This window comes from Enoplosus armatus, chromosome 3, assembly GCF_043641665.1.
Source record: "Enoplosus armatus isolate fEnoArm2 chromosome 3, fEnoArm2.hap1, whole genome shotgun sequence".
NCBI classification, from domain to species: domain Eukaryota; kingdom Metazoa; phylum Chordata; class Actinopteri; order Centrarchiformes; family Enoplosidae; genus Enoplosus; species Enoplosus armatus.
In genome coordinates this window covers 9,838,942-9,853,810 of record NC_092182.1, presented here as the reverse complement: position 1 = coordinate 9,853,810, position 14,869 = coordinate 9,838,942, and the positions used below count along the sequence as shown (strand labels likewise).

Here is a 14,869-nt window from a genome sequence, read left to right as displayed (position 1 = left end):
GAGACGACCACCTGGCCGCGGATCAATATCTGAATATGTGTGTTTGGGTGCATGTTCATGTGACTGTGTGTGACTCTGTGTCTATTCTAAGCATACGTGACAGTTCATATCACACATGTAGAGATAACCTAAATGAACTAAATGACAAATAGGAGTGCTACTGTAGAGAGCTGCTCTGCCTCTGGGACCTTGTTTGTGCCAACGATACAGTTGTGTGCCTGTGCATGTGTGCTTTCATCTGTTTATTCCTGTCCATGTGGAGACCAGTGATGCTGGTCATGCAGTGGGTCCTCACCCAGTCCACAATGAGGATCTTGCTGACATTGAGCTTGTGCTGAAGCTGCTTGGCAGCGATGGCCACAGAGTTGAAGAAACAGAAGCCCCTGTGGACAAACAGACATGAAGAGAGGCAGCCACATGTGTTTATCCGGACATCTTCAGCAAATTAATATCATAGAATCACCATATGAACCTTAGGAACCTCTAAGACGTCTCCAGTTCTGTGGTGTCATGTGGTGGCTATTCAGTCCAGGTTGTGACAATCACAGCACTGACTTTAATGTGCAAGTCATAGACAGAAACTCCTGCCAGGCAAACATTTACTGCAAATATTTGAGAAATGAGGATGTTTCATTTCAAGTTGTTTTGTATTTCATCTTCTACTGCTGACAAACAAATATGGCTTCTCACATTGGAACATTATGCTGACTCTAAAATCTTGCACTCCTGAGAAATGCAGAACCCACAAATTCTGTGACAAACAGAAAACCAGGCTTATCATAAAAATTGACTTCACGTTTCAGATGATAACGTGAGATGGTTTCACAGAAATTAACTCACAACTTGGCGCAGCAGTTCCCACAACACTCACTGTCTACAGTAAAGGTATGCAAAAAAAGTGTTGATGTATGAAAAACAATGGAGGAATGTTAGAAGCGGCAGTGTCAGCATGGGTTGTAAACTGTGAGTGCCTTTGTGTGTGTGTGTGTGTGCAGACGGTATATCATATATGCTGTCCAAACTCTGCTCATCAAGAAAAGTCATTATCATCCCGTAAATAACCAGTGACAAGCACTGCTGAGCACACACACACAGTCCCAGCTGAATGTGGTTACTTGGCTAATGCCTTCTATCAAAGACTGACACAAATCCATGCACACAAATACGCACGCCCACACAAATACAGCGCGCACACACATGCACAGTTGTTTTTGAGGTGCTTTGCTCTGTGTCTTGAAAATTTAAAAGAAACTGAGCGGAGGCCGTAGTTTGCCTCGGGGTATCAGGTAGGCAGCACACATCACACAAACTCAGACTCAGACACACACACATTAAGACAGAGAGACATAGGCTCTCCCCCACACACACACACACACACACACACTCTCTCTCTCTCTCTTGCTTAGAAGTGTAGCTGATCTGTAATAAATCCTTTGAAACACTTTGCAGAGACCTCCTGGCTCCTGGTATGTATGTATGTGTGTGTGTGTGTGTGTGTGTGTGTGTGTGTGTGTGTGTGTGTATGCTGCTGTACTTACAGAGGGGAGGAGTGGTTTGCATGGTGTCCAGGGGGCCTCACCACTGCGAAGCCATTCTGTGAGAGGAGAACAAAAACTTTAACACCTTGCTGCTTTCAGCGGCCACCGCAGTTCACATCATTAAGCTTACACCTGGTTATGCTGTTGTATAAACTCTACGTTACACATGGCAGACAACAGCTATATTGGGGAGCTACCAATGCTATATTCTACTGTATATGATAGTTGTTTAAACCACAACCTGTAATTCCTGAGAACACACAGGGTATTTGGTGATAAGGTATTTGGTAACAAAGACACACCTTCAGCTCTCCTTGTGCCACCTTCAGTGCCAGGTCTGTGACGCAACCTGCAGCAATACGGGAAGCTGCTGATGTGTGAACTTCATTCCAGATGGTATCAATATCTACCTGTCAGTACAACAGTGATGAGACATGTAAAGTCAGTTCAAAAGTCAGTCACAGATGTTAATTGAAGATGTAATCAAAAATTACTTCTGTTTGAATGGTTAGAGAGTTTCTGCATGTTTTAAAAAATAATTTCTTTTGTCTATGAGGATCAAACTATCTGAAGTTTACTTACGACTGCACCTCCTTAATTTGAAATATTAAATTACATTAATAATTATTCTTGTAGTTTATTAAAAAAGAAAAATATGTGATGGGGTCTTTGTTGCATCTATTCTCTCTATAAACCCCATCTTGTGTTTCAATGTTACTCCATGTTTTAAAACTCGCATTGGTGGTGTGCTGCGGTGGAACAATGAAATCAGAGGAATTTCTTTTATCACAGACTTTGCCATCTTGTTCCAATCACCCCTCTCCACCAGAGCAGCCAAGGGCCCGGAAATCCAGGCAGATCAGTCGTCTTATCAACTGACACCCAGCCCCCTTCTTCTTTTCCTACCTCCTCTCCTCTCCTCTCCTCTCATTGTGCTTCGCAACAGTTTTTCATAGAGATTATTAGTCTGTGTTTCACCATATCTGCAGAAAACGTCCTTAGGTCCTGTTTTAAAAAAAAATCATTTTCATTGTTCCGTCTCCCATAGTCCATTGTTGAATGTAATCTATTGTGCTCTCCTACCTTCGCATTTGATCTTCTTTTGCTTCTTCTGTATTCTCAGTCCCTGTTTGCCTAAACCTATTCCCTCCAAATAAAATCCACTTCCACTTTCACTGGCACGCACCCCTCCAAGCTGCAGTTTCTATGTATACTCTCATTCTTCCCTTTTCCCTCTCTCTTTCTTCCACATCTCACGTTTGTACAGCCTTTGATTTCTGATTGGCTTTCAAAGTTATCTTAGCCAAAAACAATAGCATTAGCAATTTGTAGCGGTATTAGCTTAATTGTGTAATGACGTATAATCAGCCATGTAATGTTTGCTGTTCAGTAATGCAATTAGATAAGTGGAAAGATTCCCACATGTCTTGTGTTTTAAAGGGGTCTGTGATGTGTGTGTACGTGTGAATGCGTGCGTGTGGCACTCACCCCAACTCCTCCACATGGTAACATCACAAAAATCCGTTGAGATAAGATTCCTGCAGGAGATAATTTATGCCAACTGTCAACTGTTATGGATGTTTATATTATTATTATTATATTTGTTTTTTCATTATCATTATTGATATTACCAGCCAGTTTGCGGTTGTCCAGTTTGAGGCGGTTGAGCGGGTTGGTGCCGAACAGAAGCACATGCTTCTCTGAATGGACCGACTGCAGCTCTTCTAGAGTGGCCTTCCTACTGCGAATACGCTACACACAGAGATACACAAATACTGTATATATACTGCATATAATACTGACTCTGGTATGCATCTGCCAGTATGTGCGTGCGCGCTATACCTCACACTGGCTCCTGAGACCTCTTTCATGCAGTCTGGACCAGATGCTCTGGACCCTACCAGCATGCTCAGGGTGGCGGCTATTGTCCCCACAGGTACATTGGTGCTTCTGCATCTGAGCGTCATAAACAAGACCTAGATACACACACACACACACACACACACACAACATCTCTTAAACTTATTTTCCGTCCTCAATATTTCATTATCCAATTGTATATGAATTGTAACGTCACCAGTTGATGGGATTCATGGCTTCTTTTCACATTTTCCTGCTAATAAAAAAAAAGTGTCCCTCACCTGTGGTGAAGCGAAGCTGGATGTCTGCAGCAGGGCTGGACAGTGACATGGAAGGTATGGTGGCGGGTGGATGTAGAGGAGGAGGCAGGGAGGTGGAGGCTGGGGAAGACTGGGTCCGAACCAGAGGCTGGTGAGGCCAAATTAGGGCAGGCACAACCAGGGAGTCCAGCTGGAGACCTGGTCTAAGGATCACCTGCCTCTGTGGTTCCCAGGGCAGTGGGTGAAGAGGAGAACAGGGAATGAAGGAGCATTTTTCAGCAGCAGCACAAGGCAAAAACTAACTGGAGTAAACTTCCACATACTCATAAGTTGAATGCCTCTCTGTAGTACATTGCAAATGCTCATTATTTGGTCAATTTAATACTGCTTGTCTAGAACAAGCAACTGATGAAGATAATTCAGCATTGCCAAGCATGCAGCCACAATACTGTAACTCTCACTCTTTTTATCTTGCATAAATAAAGCTACAGCGCCCTCTGATGTCAATAAGGCGGTTCAAACAAGTGAATTCATGTACATAAACTATAGGAATGCAACTATACCATCTATTTTGTCTTTTATCATTAGTCACATGATCAATAATGTATTAACTTAAAAACAAAATTCTAAATATTACACACAATTGTTCTGCAAACATTATTGTAAGAGCTTTATTGGAGGGCATAACACGCATGGCCTGATAATCCGTTAATTAAATACTCATCAGTACCATCAGGGTGCACTAAACCAGTTATGCTACTGGTGTGTACGTGTGTTTATAGTACCTGACTGAGAGAATGTGAGGGCTCGATCAAGCTCTCCCGTGAGGAGGTAGTGGACTCTGTGTCATAAACTGAGTCTGTGCTGGCAGTGCTCTGTCTCCTGCGGTAGCTGTCTTCACACACTGAGCCTGGTTCTGATCCACACACGGATCCTGGCCCAGAACCAGACCCTGATCCACTCTCCTCCAGGTCCATGTCCTCTGATGGGATCTGTGTCAGACGACACGTTTTACAGTGTTTACAAGTGTCTTAAAGTTGCTAATGCTCTCTTTAACATGCATTTCAATACAATTGATAATAATCAATTCTATATTTAGTCCACCAAGTCCACACAAAGACTCCACAGAATCAATCTCATAAAGACCTACCACTGTTAGTATTAGCACTAACGCCTGCCTCCTCTCACCTTGCTCAGGTGTGCATTCTGCTTGAACCTCTCCAGCCCGCTCTTGTGGTATTGCTGGGGCAGGTGGTGCTGGGTGTGTGAGTGATGATTGGCGTTCAGAGTAAGGGGTGAGTGGCTGTAGGGCGGAGGCTCTGAGCGTGTTCGCTCCAGGGGTCTGTGGGAGGGCAATGTAACTACGCCTTCCCTTCTGGATAGGTGACGCTGCTGCTGCTGCTGCTGCTGCTGCTGCAGAGGAATGGAGCTCAAACCATGAACTGCAGAGAAGAGGAGGAGAGAGGAACAGGTTAATATAGATGAGGGCAGGAGAAGAGAGGAGGCAGTGGGGTATGGGTAGGTGGGAAGGCTGAGAAAAAAATACATAAATAAGAATGGAGATAAACATGACAAAAATGGGCAGAAAAAAACCCTAAAATGCAGAGGAGGAAAGTAAAATGGAAATGGAAAGAGAATGATCGGGTGTAAGCAAGGGGAAATTGCATCACCATCAATAGCCAAGTAGAGGGCGCCCTTGTGCTGTCCAGGCAAAAGCAATGTAGCACAAGACAGAGGACATAAATGTTCCTACAGTCTCTGATTGAATAGACCTTTTTCACAGCTGACATTTTGACTTGTTTCAGCCTGAGGAGTGCAGGTGTTCTTTATGACATTGATGGAGCCTTGCCAGTAAGCCAGGAAGCACAGCATCAGGACTCTTAACTTACACACCTAAATGGAATGCAGTCGTTATTGACATCATTAGTTACATCGGTGCTTTTCCTGCTAAAACAAGTCAAAGCCAAAAGGTTTATTATGACTGTGGTTAACGGTTAATATACAGGCTTTTTGTTAGGACTGGCAGGACTTAAATGAAGAAAAGGTGAAAGTGCAACAAAAAATACAAAAACCAAGAAACAATAAAACATTGGCAAATATCAGCAATCACAATGACAGGTTCCTTCCTAAACCTGTTGAGATTGGGCCCTGGATCATTCAGCGACACGCCTTTGAACCAAGCACTTGAATCAAAAACAATTTGGATCCCAGGTTTTTGTGGATGGTTCACCCCATCCTTCTTCTAATGGTGATCAGCATAATGGTTATCAAAGATCCCTTGCATGAACTCTCTTCATGGTAAGTTTCCTTTCAAAAATAATGCTGCAGTGACAAAATCCATCGGTATGCATACTGTCAAGTGTTTGGAAGGAATTTTCTTGGCTGATGAAAATGTAGGAGAGCAATCAAGCTAACAGTGTAATCTTTAACAAATCCCAAAAGGGAGAGGTCAGATCTTCAATCGAAGGTGCGAGCTGATGGTCCCTCTCAGTCCCTGTTCCACCCAAGTGGTTTTCTTGTGGTGCATTAGGGCGTAGCACATCTTCCTATACAGATGGATCATTCTGCTTGCATCCTTTACTGAAACCCTCCTTTAATGAAACCCTCAACAATAACAATATTATTATCCCAGAAGTATGATGAGGTAGTGACAACCTTAGGAGTGTGACCTGACCTGGTGGCTTTAGGTGAATGTAAGGACTCAAGCTTTGTTATACTGCCATGGGGGCCTAACTCAGCGGCAGCTGCCGCCAATCTTTGTATGACCTGGTCCTGCCTCTTTTTCTTGCCATAATGCATCCAGCTCTGCTTCAAGCCGGCTTTCTCTCTTTCATTCTCTCTTTTTTAGCAAATGCTGTTCTATTTGTAATTGAATTAACCAGTTGGTTAAACTCTTTCTTCAGTGCTCCTCCAAGGAACAGGTTTTTGTTGTGACTGGCAGGGCTTTAATCAAGAAAGGTAAAACAAGTGTACATAAAAATAACTGACAATGCTTCTCTTAAAAAGGTACAGGTAAGCAATTATACAGACCACCTCAAATAAAAATATAGCACTGCAATAAACAATTTTCTTTCAATATACACATCACATATCAACCAACTACTAAGAGAACTCAAAACATCTGACACTAACTTTTAAGGTTTTACTAAGGCTGCATGAACAATATCCCTTCCTGATTACAGACAACAAAATAAAAGCTGACACTTCACAATAAAGTCCTTAGATCTTTCAAGTTCCACCACAATTAAGATTATTCAAATGTGCATGTATACACATTCTTTTGTTTTGTCACTTGCGTGTCCAAATGCATGTGTTCTGAATATATGCATATTGAGGTATTTCTGTTTCTGCTGTGCAACACATTTACACTTACACAACTCACGAGAGACAAGTTGGGAGTGCACCAGCCCGGTATGTATGAGCACAGGCTGCAGGCGCTGAGCCAGGGCTGGACTGCTTCCTTCCAGAGGCAAGTAGATCTGATGTAGAGCAGAAACTGCCAACGGCGTTGCTACTCGCAAATCAGCCTGGGGAGAGAGGAGAGGTGATGGTAAGACATACTGGAGAGGTTACTAGGAATTAGGGAAGCCCTCGTTGGTTGCAGCTTAACGCAAACGAGAAAAATGGAGGGTTAGTGCATAGGGCGAGGGCTTAATAGGCCGTTTGCATGTAGACTCATCAACATACACGTCAACAATCAATGTAATCAAGTGAGTAAACTACCACATGACTGATTCACAAGATATGAAAGCAACACAGAGGTCATTAGGGAAGTGAAAGCCTGAATATACCACATGTTTCTATAACTGTTCAAGTGTGCAGGCAATATTTTAGACATTCAGTCTATATCTATGTGATCTGTAAATGTACCTACTTCATCCTTTCAATTGATGCATGTTTCAGGAACATATTTGTAGTTTTTGTTGTGCAATAAAACGTCAGCAGTTTAAATATTGATTCTGAAGGGAACCCTAGAAGGTATCGTTGCTCACCTGTGCAGGAAGTCCGGCAGTGATGTTGGGCATGGCATTGGGGTTGGGAGGCAAGGTGAAATGGGCCAAACTACCATCCTTCAGCAGCAACCTCTGTACCTGAATGAGACAGAAATATTCATTATAGATATACAGAGATTTGGTACAGATAATCACATAAAAATGATCACATCATCCAACAAAAAAACACATTTACATAATAAAGTTAATTTGGATTCTCTTCTTAGCGCCATATTCTGAGAACAACAGGGTGAGCTACAATATATCAACTTACTCACAGGTAATAACTCCTGATTTTGTTAAAATGGTTATTATACAAGACTGGATTTATACTAATGTTTTAATTAGATGAAGAGTGATCAAGTAACATGTGTATTTGTTCAATGGGCCATCTGGTCTTCTCAAATCTCCCTGTTTAAAGCATTGGGCACCATTACTGTACTGTATTTAACATCTAATTAATATTCAACTGTTCGTGGTTGTGTCCTTGTAAAGAGTAGCAACACATGCATCATCATACAGTACGTAAATATGTTTTAAAGTTAAAAAAAAGAAAGCAAAAGGTTTTCTAAAGAAATATCTTATGAATGAATCCATAATGGGAAGATAAAACAGAGGTGCATGAAGGTTGACCACTTCTTGTCCCCTGTATTGTGTTGATGTATGCTTGAACAGGACACTGAATCCTAACCTGCACACTCATCATATGCTAATGTAGATGAGAAAGTCTGTTAAATTACTAGAATTTAATTATAACAGAAGGGCTCACCTCATGAGCAAGCGGAAGGGTTCCGTTATCCGAATGGAGGCTGTCGTTGGGTGAGCTGCACCCTGATGCTGGGGTGCTGCTGGGGGAGGAATCTGGGTGACAGAATTGAAACCCCTATCAACTCATGATAGCCAACACTGTCAGAACAGACGTGTTCATACAGCACCAAAAGACAATCATAACAAATTGGAAAATGAATCAAACTGTGTCAGTACATTATGTGTTGAAATTGCATGATGTGTTTTTAACATAACACATCTTGTAAGTGTCTCGTGTTGAAAGTGAACAGAGATAGAAATGGCACATTAACTTGAAATAACTAAAAGAGCAGTGCAAATAAAACAAAAGCTTAAGATCATGAGAGTGTTCAAGCAGAATGTAGATACTCTACCCAGAGTTTCTGTCCTGTGCTTGACAATTGGAGGGGCACTAATTTTGCGCTGCAGCGGGTTTGGCCTTGTACTGATGAGCTTCTTTAACTTCCACTTCAGAGTGGGCTCAGAGACTGCACACAGACAAATACACAAAAATGAATACATAAAGAAGTATGCCCACGGACATAATTATTGCTAAGGTCTCATAAAAAGGAAATATACCTGTAGCTTTTAAACTCACAGAACTTGATGATAAACATATATCTTCTACACCAGCAAGAATGCTCTCACTCAATAATGCACATACTATAATGATGCACTCAATTTCCATAACAAAACTAAATTAAAGCAATCTGCAGCACAGCTGAACCAAGCAAATACCTTAGCCAATCGCATAGCATAAAAAAGTTCCATGTTTACATTGGTCAGGCTCCAATAAGCCCAAACAAAACAAATCAATCAGTGGCTGGCTCAGAGCAGATAAAAGACAGCTTTGTGTTGTCGCCGAGCCAAATAAAGCACTGGAGGGTGTGTGTGTGTGCTGGCACCTAAGGGTTCTAGGGCAACACAAATAAACAATGGCATTTTGAATGGTTAGTGTACTTGCAGAGATGTACAGGAAGACGAAACCACTCCCACTCTCATTCACACGGTAAGGGAGACCTGCTCTGGACTCTCACGCAGTTCATTTTACACATACCTCAGTTAAAGTTATGTAACTGCTTTGGTCTTTGTGTCTCGCTGTCGCTGTTGTTTTTATGACTGTTTGGTCTCTCTCTGGCCCTGCAGGCCTGGTGCTTAAGGAGTTTCCTTCGTCTCACTGGAAAGGACACTCCTGTGTACATTCATTCTCTCCCTCAATGTCTCATTCTCTAGTCCAGAATATGTAACGTAATCACAGTTTGCTGAGACACTGAAAAGTATCACACTGAACAAAATATCCCACTGAGCTATGCAGTCAGATGACTTTGAGTCTAACTCAAATTACACAGAGCACACCGCAGCAGAACAGACCTGAAATGGAAAATCACCAGTGACCTTCCCAGCTTTAACCTCAGGGTGGGAACCCCCATCACAGACACAAACAGCCAAAGGTATCTCACCTGTCCTGCGCAGGGGAAGGTCTTTACGCTGGTCACAGGGTGTAGGCTGAGGCTTTGGGGACATGTCAGGAACCGGGAGCCTAGGTAACCAAAATAATATTGGATAGAATGCTTCACTCGTGAGTGGGTATGAAGAGATTTCTATTTTCTATTTTGATTTTAATATTGTTGTATTACTTTCATAAGTAAAATCAGAAAAGGTCTTCTGGAGCTCTGCAGTATTAGTAACAATGAAATGTTACAGTCGTATTTTTTGGCGAAAACTATGCTGTGTTTGCAGCTCTCACAGTCTAAGTTTGACTTCATTGAATCAATTCATTCATTCATCATGGAGTTGTGCTCTGTCCGTTTGTCTCTCTCACCTGTATGCTGGTGTAGGACTGCTGTGGTTGGGAGTAACCCTGTCATGGGTGGGCTGGCTCTTCATAATTATGTGTTCCCGAAGTTTCTGCCTTACCAGAGGACTGGCTACAGCACCTACCAGTCAACAAAGTCACTTCATCAGGAAAAAGACTGATTTGGATCACGTATAGCCATAAAATAGCTAGACACAGCCAACAGTGGGGCTATAAAATAATGACAGTGAAATCTGAAGTTTTTCTTCACAAAGTACTGTATATTACTTTAGTCAGGAGACCTCTGAAATAGGATCTAGGATATTTGTCACTTTCCTCTAAGCTCTCTTCATTTCCTCTTCATGGTAAAATTACATGTAAAAACAGTGCAAAGTGTTTCATGAAACAAGTATATGAGTACAAATTTCCTTGGAACCTGAGACAGACATCACATTACTGTTGGAAATCCCCCTCTTTTTCATTGAAAACTACAGTGTGCTATGACTCAGATGAAGAGCACGTCAACAGCCAAATGGTCTTTCAGAGAACCTATGAAAACACATGTATGGAGAAATATGTTACATGTGATACTCACTCTGCTCATTTTTACTCTTTCGTATCAGCTGCTGTAGCTCTTCTCTTTTCCCCTCCTCCATTTCTCTATGCCTTTGTTCAATTGTATACTGAGAAGAAAAAAATGAAGAGACATTGACCAGTACAGCCTACATGTGAGCTTTGCACAAAAACAGACAAACATTGCTACTGCCACATTCTCTGACAAAAACAAAACAAATATCTCTTCAGCAGCAACAACCAGCTGATCCATGATCAGCATTGATCAGACTGAGAGGGAGGTCTGTTTACAGTAACCTGAACTGATTCTTACTCATTTCTGCTGAGCATTCAACCTGTGTAAAGGGATGTGTCAAAAGCAGCTGGCTTGTTCTTGTGGTTGATGTGGATATAAAATTCTGAAGTGATGACGTGCTAATGTTGCCAGATGTGGCAAGACTCGACATAAGTCGAAATTTCATCTGTTCATGTACTGAATGCTGATGATAAAGAAATATTAAGGTGCTTATTTTAATTATTTAAACAGGCCAAAATAAAGAAGACAAAACATAATTCATAGATTTAACCAATGTATTCATCCTATCACCCAACCCTATGTCACACTCATCCCCACTTCACATTTACACTGCTGCTAGTTATGCTTGGTGCTGCTGACTCGATACTGACTCAAGAGTGTTGTCCTCCTGACACACATGTTTGTCCTTACCTGCAAGTGCTGCTGGGAAAACTGGGAGCAATGCTGAGAGGTGAGGTGTCCCAGGAAGAAGGGAGGGTGGGGGGCCAGCATGGCCGAATCTGGGCCTGGATGCAACAACCTTTGGGTCACACTTAGGTCCATGGACATCTCCCCATGTATGGATAATGAAACCTGATTGCTGATGCTCACATCCACTACAGGAGGAGAGAGACAAACACAGTGTTGAGGGGTTCCACTGTCTATGCTTGTGGGTGTCAATGTGGGGTAAGGATTATGTCTCTCTGAAGTATCTGTCATAGATCATAGTCTATTTTCTAACTTATATGTGACTATCAATGTCCTGTCAACAATAGATCAACACCATGGATTAAGAGTATTAAAATATATAGTGCAAATATCTTAGATGTCGAGTTAAAAACACAAAGGGCCACATGAGGAAGCATGTTTTCAACAGATATTCACAGAAAAAGTCCAAGAACAATTGGAGTGCCGTTTGCTGCTTGTGCTTTACATAAACATGATCAAGAGTGCACTCAGTTTATTTGGCAAAAGTGTATGCCCAGATGTGTACTTGTACTTGAACTCTGCACGTTCACCAGTCATATTTCATTTCATTCAAGTCTTCCTGCCTCAAGTGAACTGGCCATTGTCCAACACTGCATTCAGGAAAGAGAGAGGGGTGTTTGTGTGTGTTGGGTTGGAGGGGCACAAAAGAGAGAAAGAATGAAGGAAACAGGGCGGGGAGTTGGATTTGAGCATTGTGTGGTCAAGGCATTTGGGTCAGGTACATCAATCTGTCGTCTCCCTTCCAGGTTTTACTTAAATGAAAGAAATAAAAAGCTAAATTTAGCACGAGTGATACAATTGAACCAAGCCTCAGTGTCCTAATGAAAGACAGATGTCTTTTTATATTTGCATAGGAGTGCGAAAAGGTTTTGATCCATTTATGTAATCCAAAGGCCACTGTAAATATGTTAGAGCAATCTTACTTTTCACCGTGAATGATTTAACTGCATGGCACAATATGAGCCTGATGGTGTCCCAGGAAGAAAAACATAAAACAGACAGCAAGGCTATTGATAACTGGTAGTGAGGAAACATCAGCCTTTTGTTGTTTCGAGTTTTGTGTTGCACCATAACAACAAGACAAAAACATATGCAAGCTCACAGATAACTTGATACTGTTTTCTCGTGTCAATGCCACTGACACCTGAAACCAATAAACGTGATGAAGAATGTTTGGTACTGATACAAAAGCGTAGACAGTTATGGTATGGAAGGAGACACCTTGCTCCCTCTGGGTTAGAGGGACAGTGGGAGAGAGGGAAGGATGTGGAAATTTACTGAACCCGTATGACTGAATGACTGCAACCCAAAATATTACTCAACATTACTCACATAATTCCTGTAAGTGGACGTTTCTTTACTGGCATACCCTGCTGAATTACGTTACCCGCTGTGGACAGCACTGTAACACAGTAATAACTTTGCAATGACAACGCTACCTCTCACATCACAGTATCTCAGAAAAAACATACCAATTATTCACTTGTTTTGGGAGTTATCCAGGAGTTAACAAATAGAAGATTACGATATCAAACTAACTACACTGATAAGGCACATTAAAAAAAAGAACAAAATCAAAATGGCAAAAAAATAACAGTTAAGAAAGTATACGAGTTAAACTAACAGTAGTTCCAACAAAAATGGTGCATTAGCTTATATGAAACCCACAACACTTCCATAAGTTAAAGAGACAACATTATCAGATCTAACTTTCAGCAGTGCACCAAAACGGACACTGAACTTCCCTCCTGCAGGAGCCATACAGTGAGTCGTACAGACCCCGGCAGCGTTATTTGCCTAAAATCCTGACTGACTCAGAGAGAGAAATGATCATGTCTATGAAGGCGTTTCAGGCTGACAGAATTCCTCTGAAGAAGAAAACACTCCCACGGTCTTATTACTGCAGGTCAAGTGAGACTTACACACAGTAGAACATGAAAAAACAGGCCGGGAGTTAATAAGACCAGAGCTATTTACAGTACAAGATAATATTGTACAATTTAAGCCAAGTGGTTTCAGTTCCGTTGTCCTACTTGATAGCCCAATACAGAGTTCATAATAACAACACAATTTGTTCATGGGGACAGCCATATGTTTCCATGTTTTCTGTATGTGTGAGACAGAGAAAAATAGAAATATAGTTTTTGTGTGATGCATGCTTATTTGTACAGCTCATCATAGAGACGTCCTGTAGAAATCATGCCTGTAATTGACACGCTTCTTGCTCTGCACAGTTTTCCTGCATCATTGGAATGCTACCTTGCCAGGTAACTCAAGGAAGCCTAGACATGTCAGACAAAACTTAATCTCAGAGAGACTCTGAAATATTTCAACCTGCCCTGCTTTCAGCTGGTTCACGCCTGCGGGACAGTATGTGATTGTTGAAGCTGACAGGGCTTGATTTTTAAGCTTTGGATGCTTTTTTACTGTAATTTGAAAATCGTGAAAGGTGCAACAGGAAGAACCAGTTACAGCAGAACAGTATATATCACCAGAAGAATGTTGTGTGTTTTCAAAGGAAATCAGACAATCACTGGAGCAGCGGGACGGTGGTGGGGACTCAAATAATCTGCATACACTCTCTGACACACACACGATTACAAAACAAGTCAGCTCCTCTGAGAGAAAGGAAATGATCAGGAAGTCAGTCTTTCTTCTCATCTAAACAGAAAAGAAACACCTGCGGTATATTTTTACCTCGAAAATACAGCGAAGACCAGGTTGCAGCAACCATACGCATCTGAGTTCTGCAGCAATGTGACAGTAAACGTCCTCAGAGAGACACGTGGTCTACATCTACTGACTTGTATTTACTACGTTTTCTGTATCTTTCGGCAATTTGCAAGAAATCTGCAAGAAAAGCCACCCTTTCACACAAATATGTTTGGCTGAGTTTTTGTTCTGACACTGAAGCTGTGACTTTAGGCAGTTACAGTGTGACTCATTATATGACTGGACACAAAACCAGCTTGGTCACCACCTGACACATTAACAAAGAGCCAACTAAACAGTTAAGGTTTATTTCACCCTTACCCTGAAAGGTTTCAAAAGCTGCTGATTACTTCCTATCATCTTACCAGGAGCTCTTACAAGAGGACATTTACAGTATGTACTTGTTTCAACATCACATTACAAAAAAGTAGTGCAATGGTACATTTATTTTTAGCTAACATTGTTTTCCATGGTCTGCTATTCATCAATTGGTCTCTAAAAATGCAAGATACATATTTTAAAACTGAAAGGAAATGCTATTTATATGATAAAATCTGGAACGTTTCAAAAATAAGGAGAACTGCATATAG

The 14,869-nt window shown here is 41.5% G+C and overlaps 1 pseudogene; it reads right to left on the bottom strand.

The window, feature by feature from the left end:
- The window catches only part of LOC139282541 (histone deacetylase 7-like), a 40,973-nt pseudogene that overhangs the window by 12,424 nt on the left and 13,680 nt on the right, over positions 1-14,869 (bottom strand).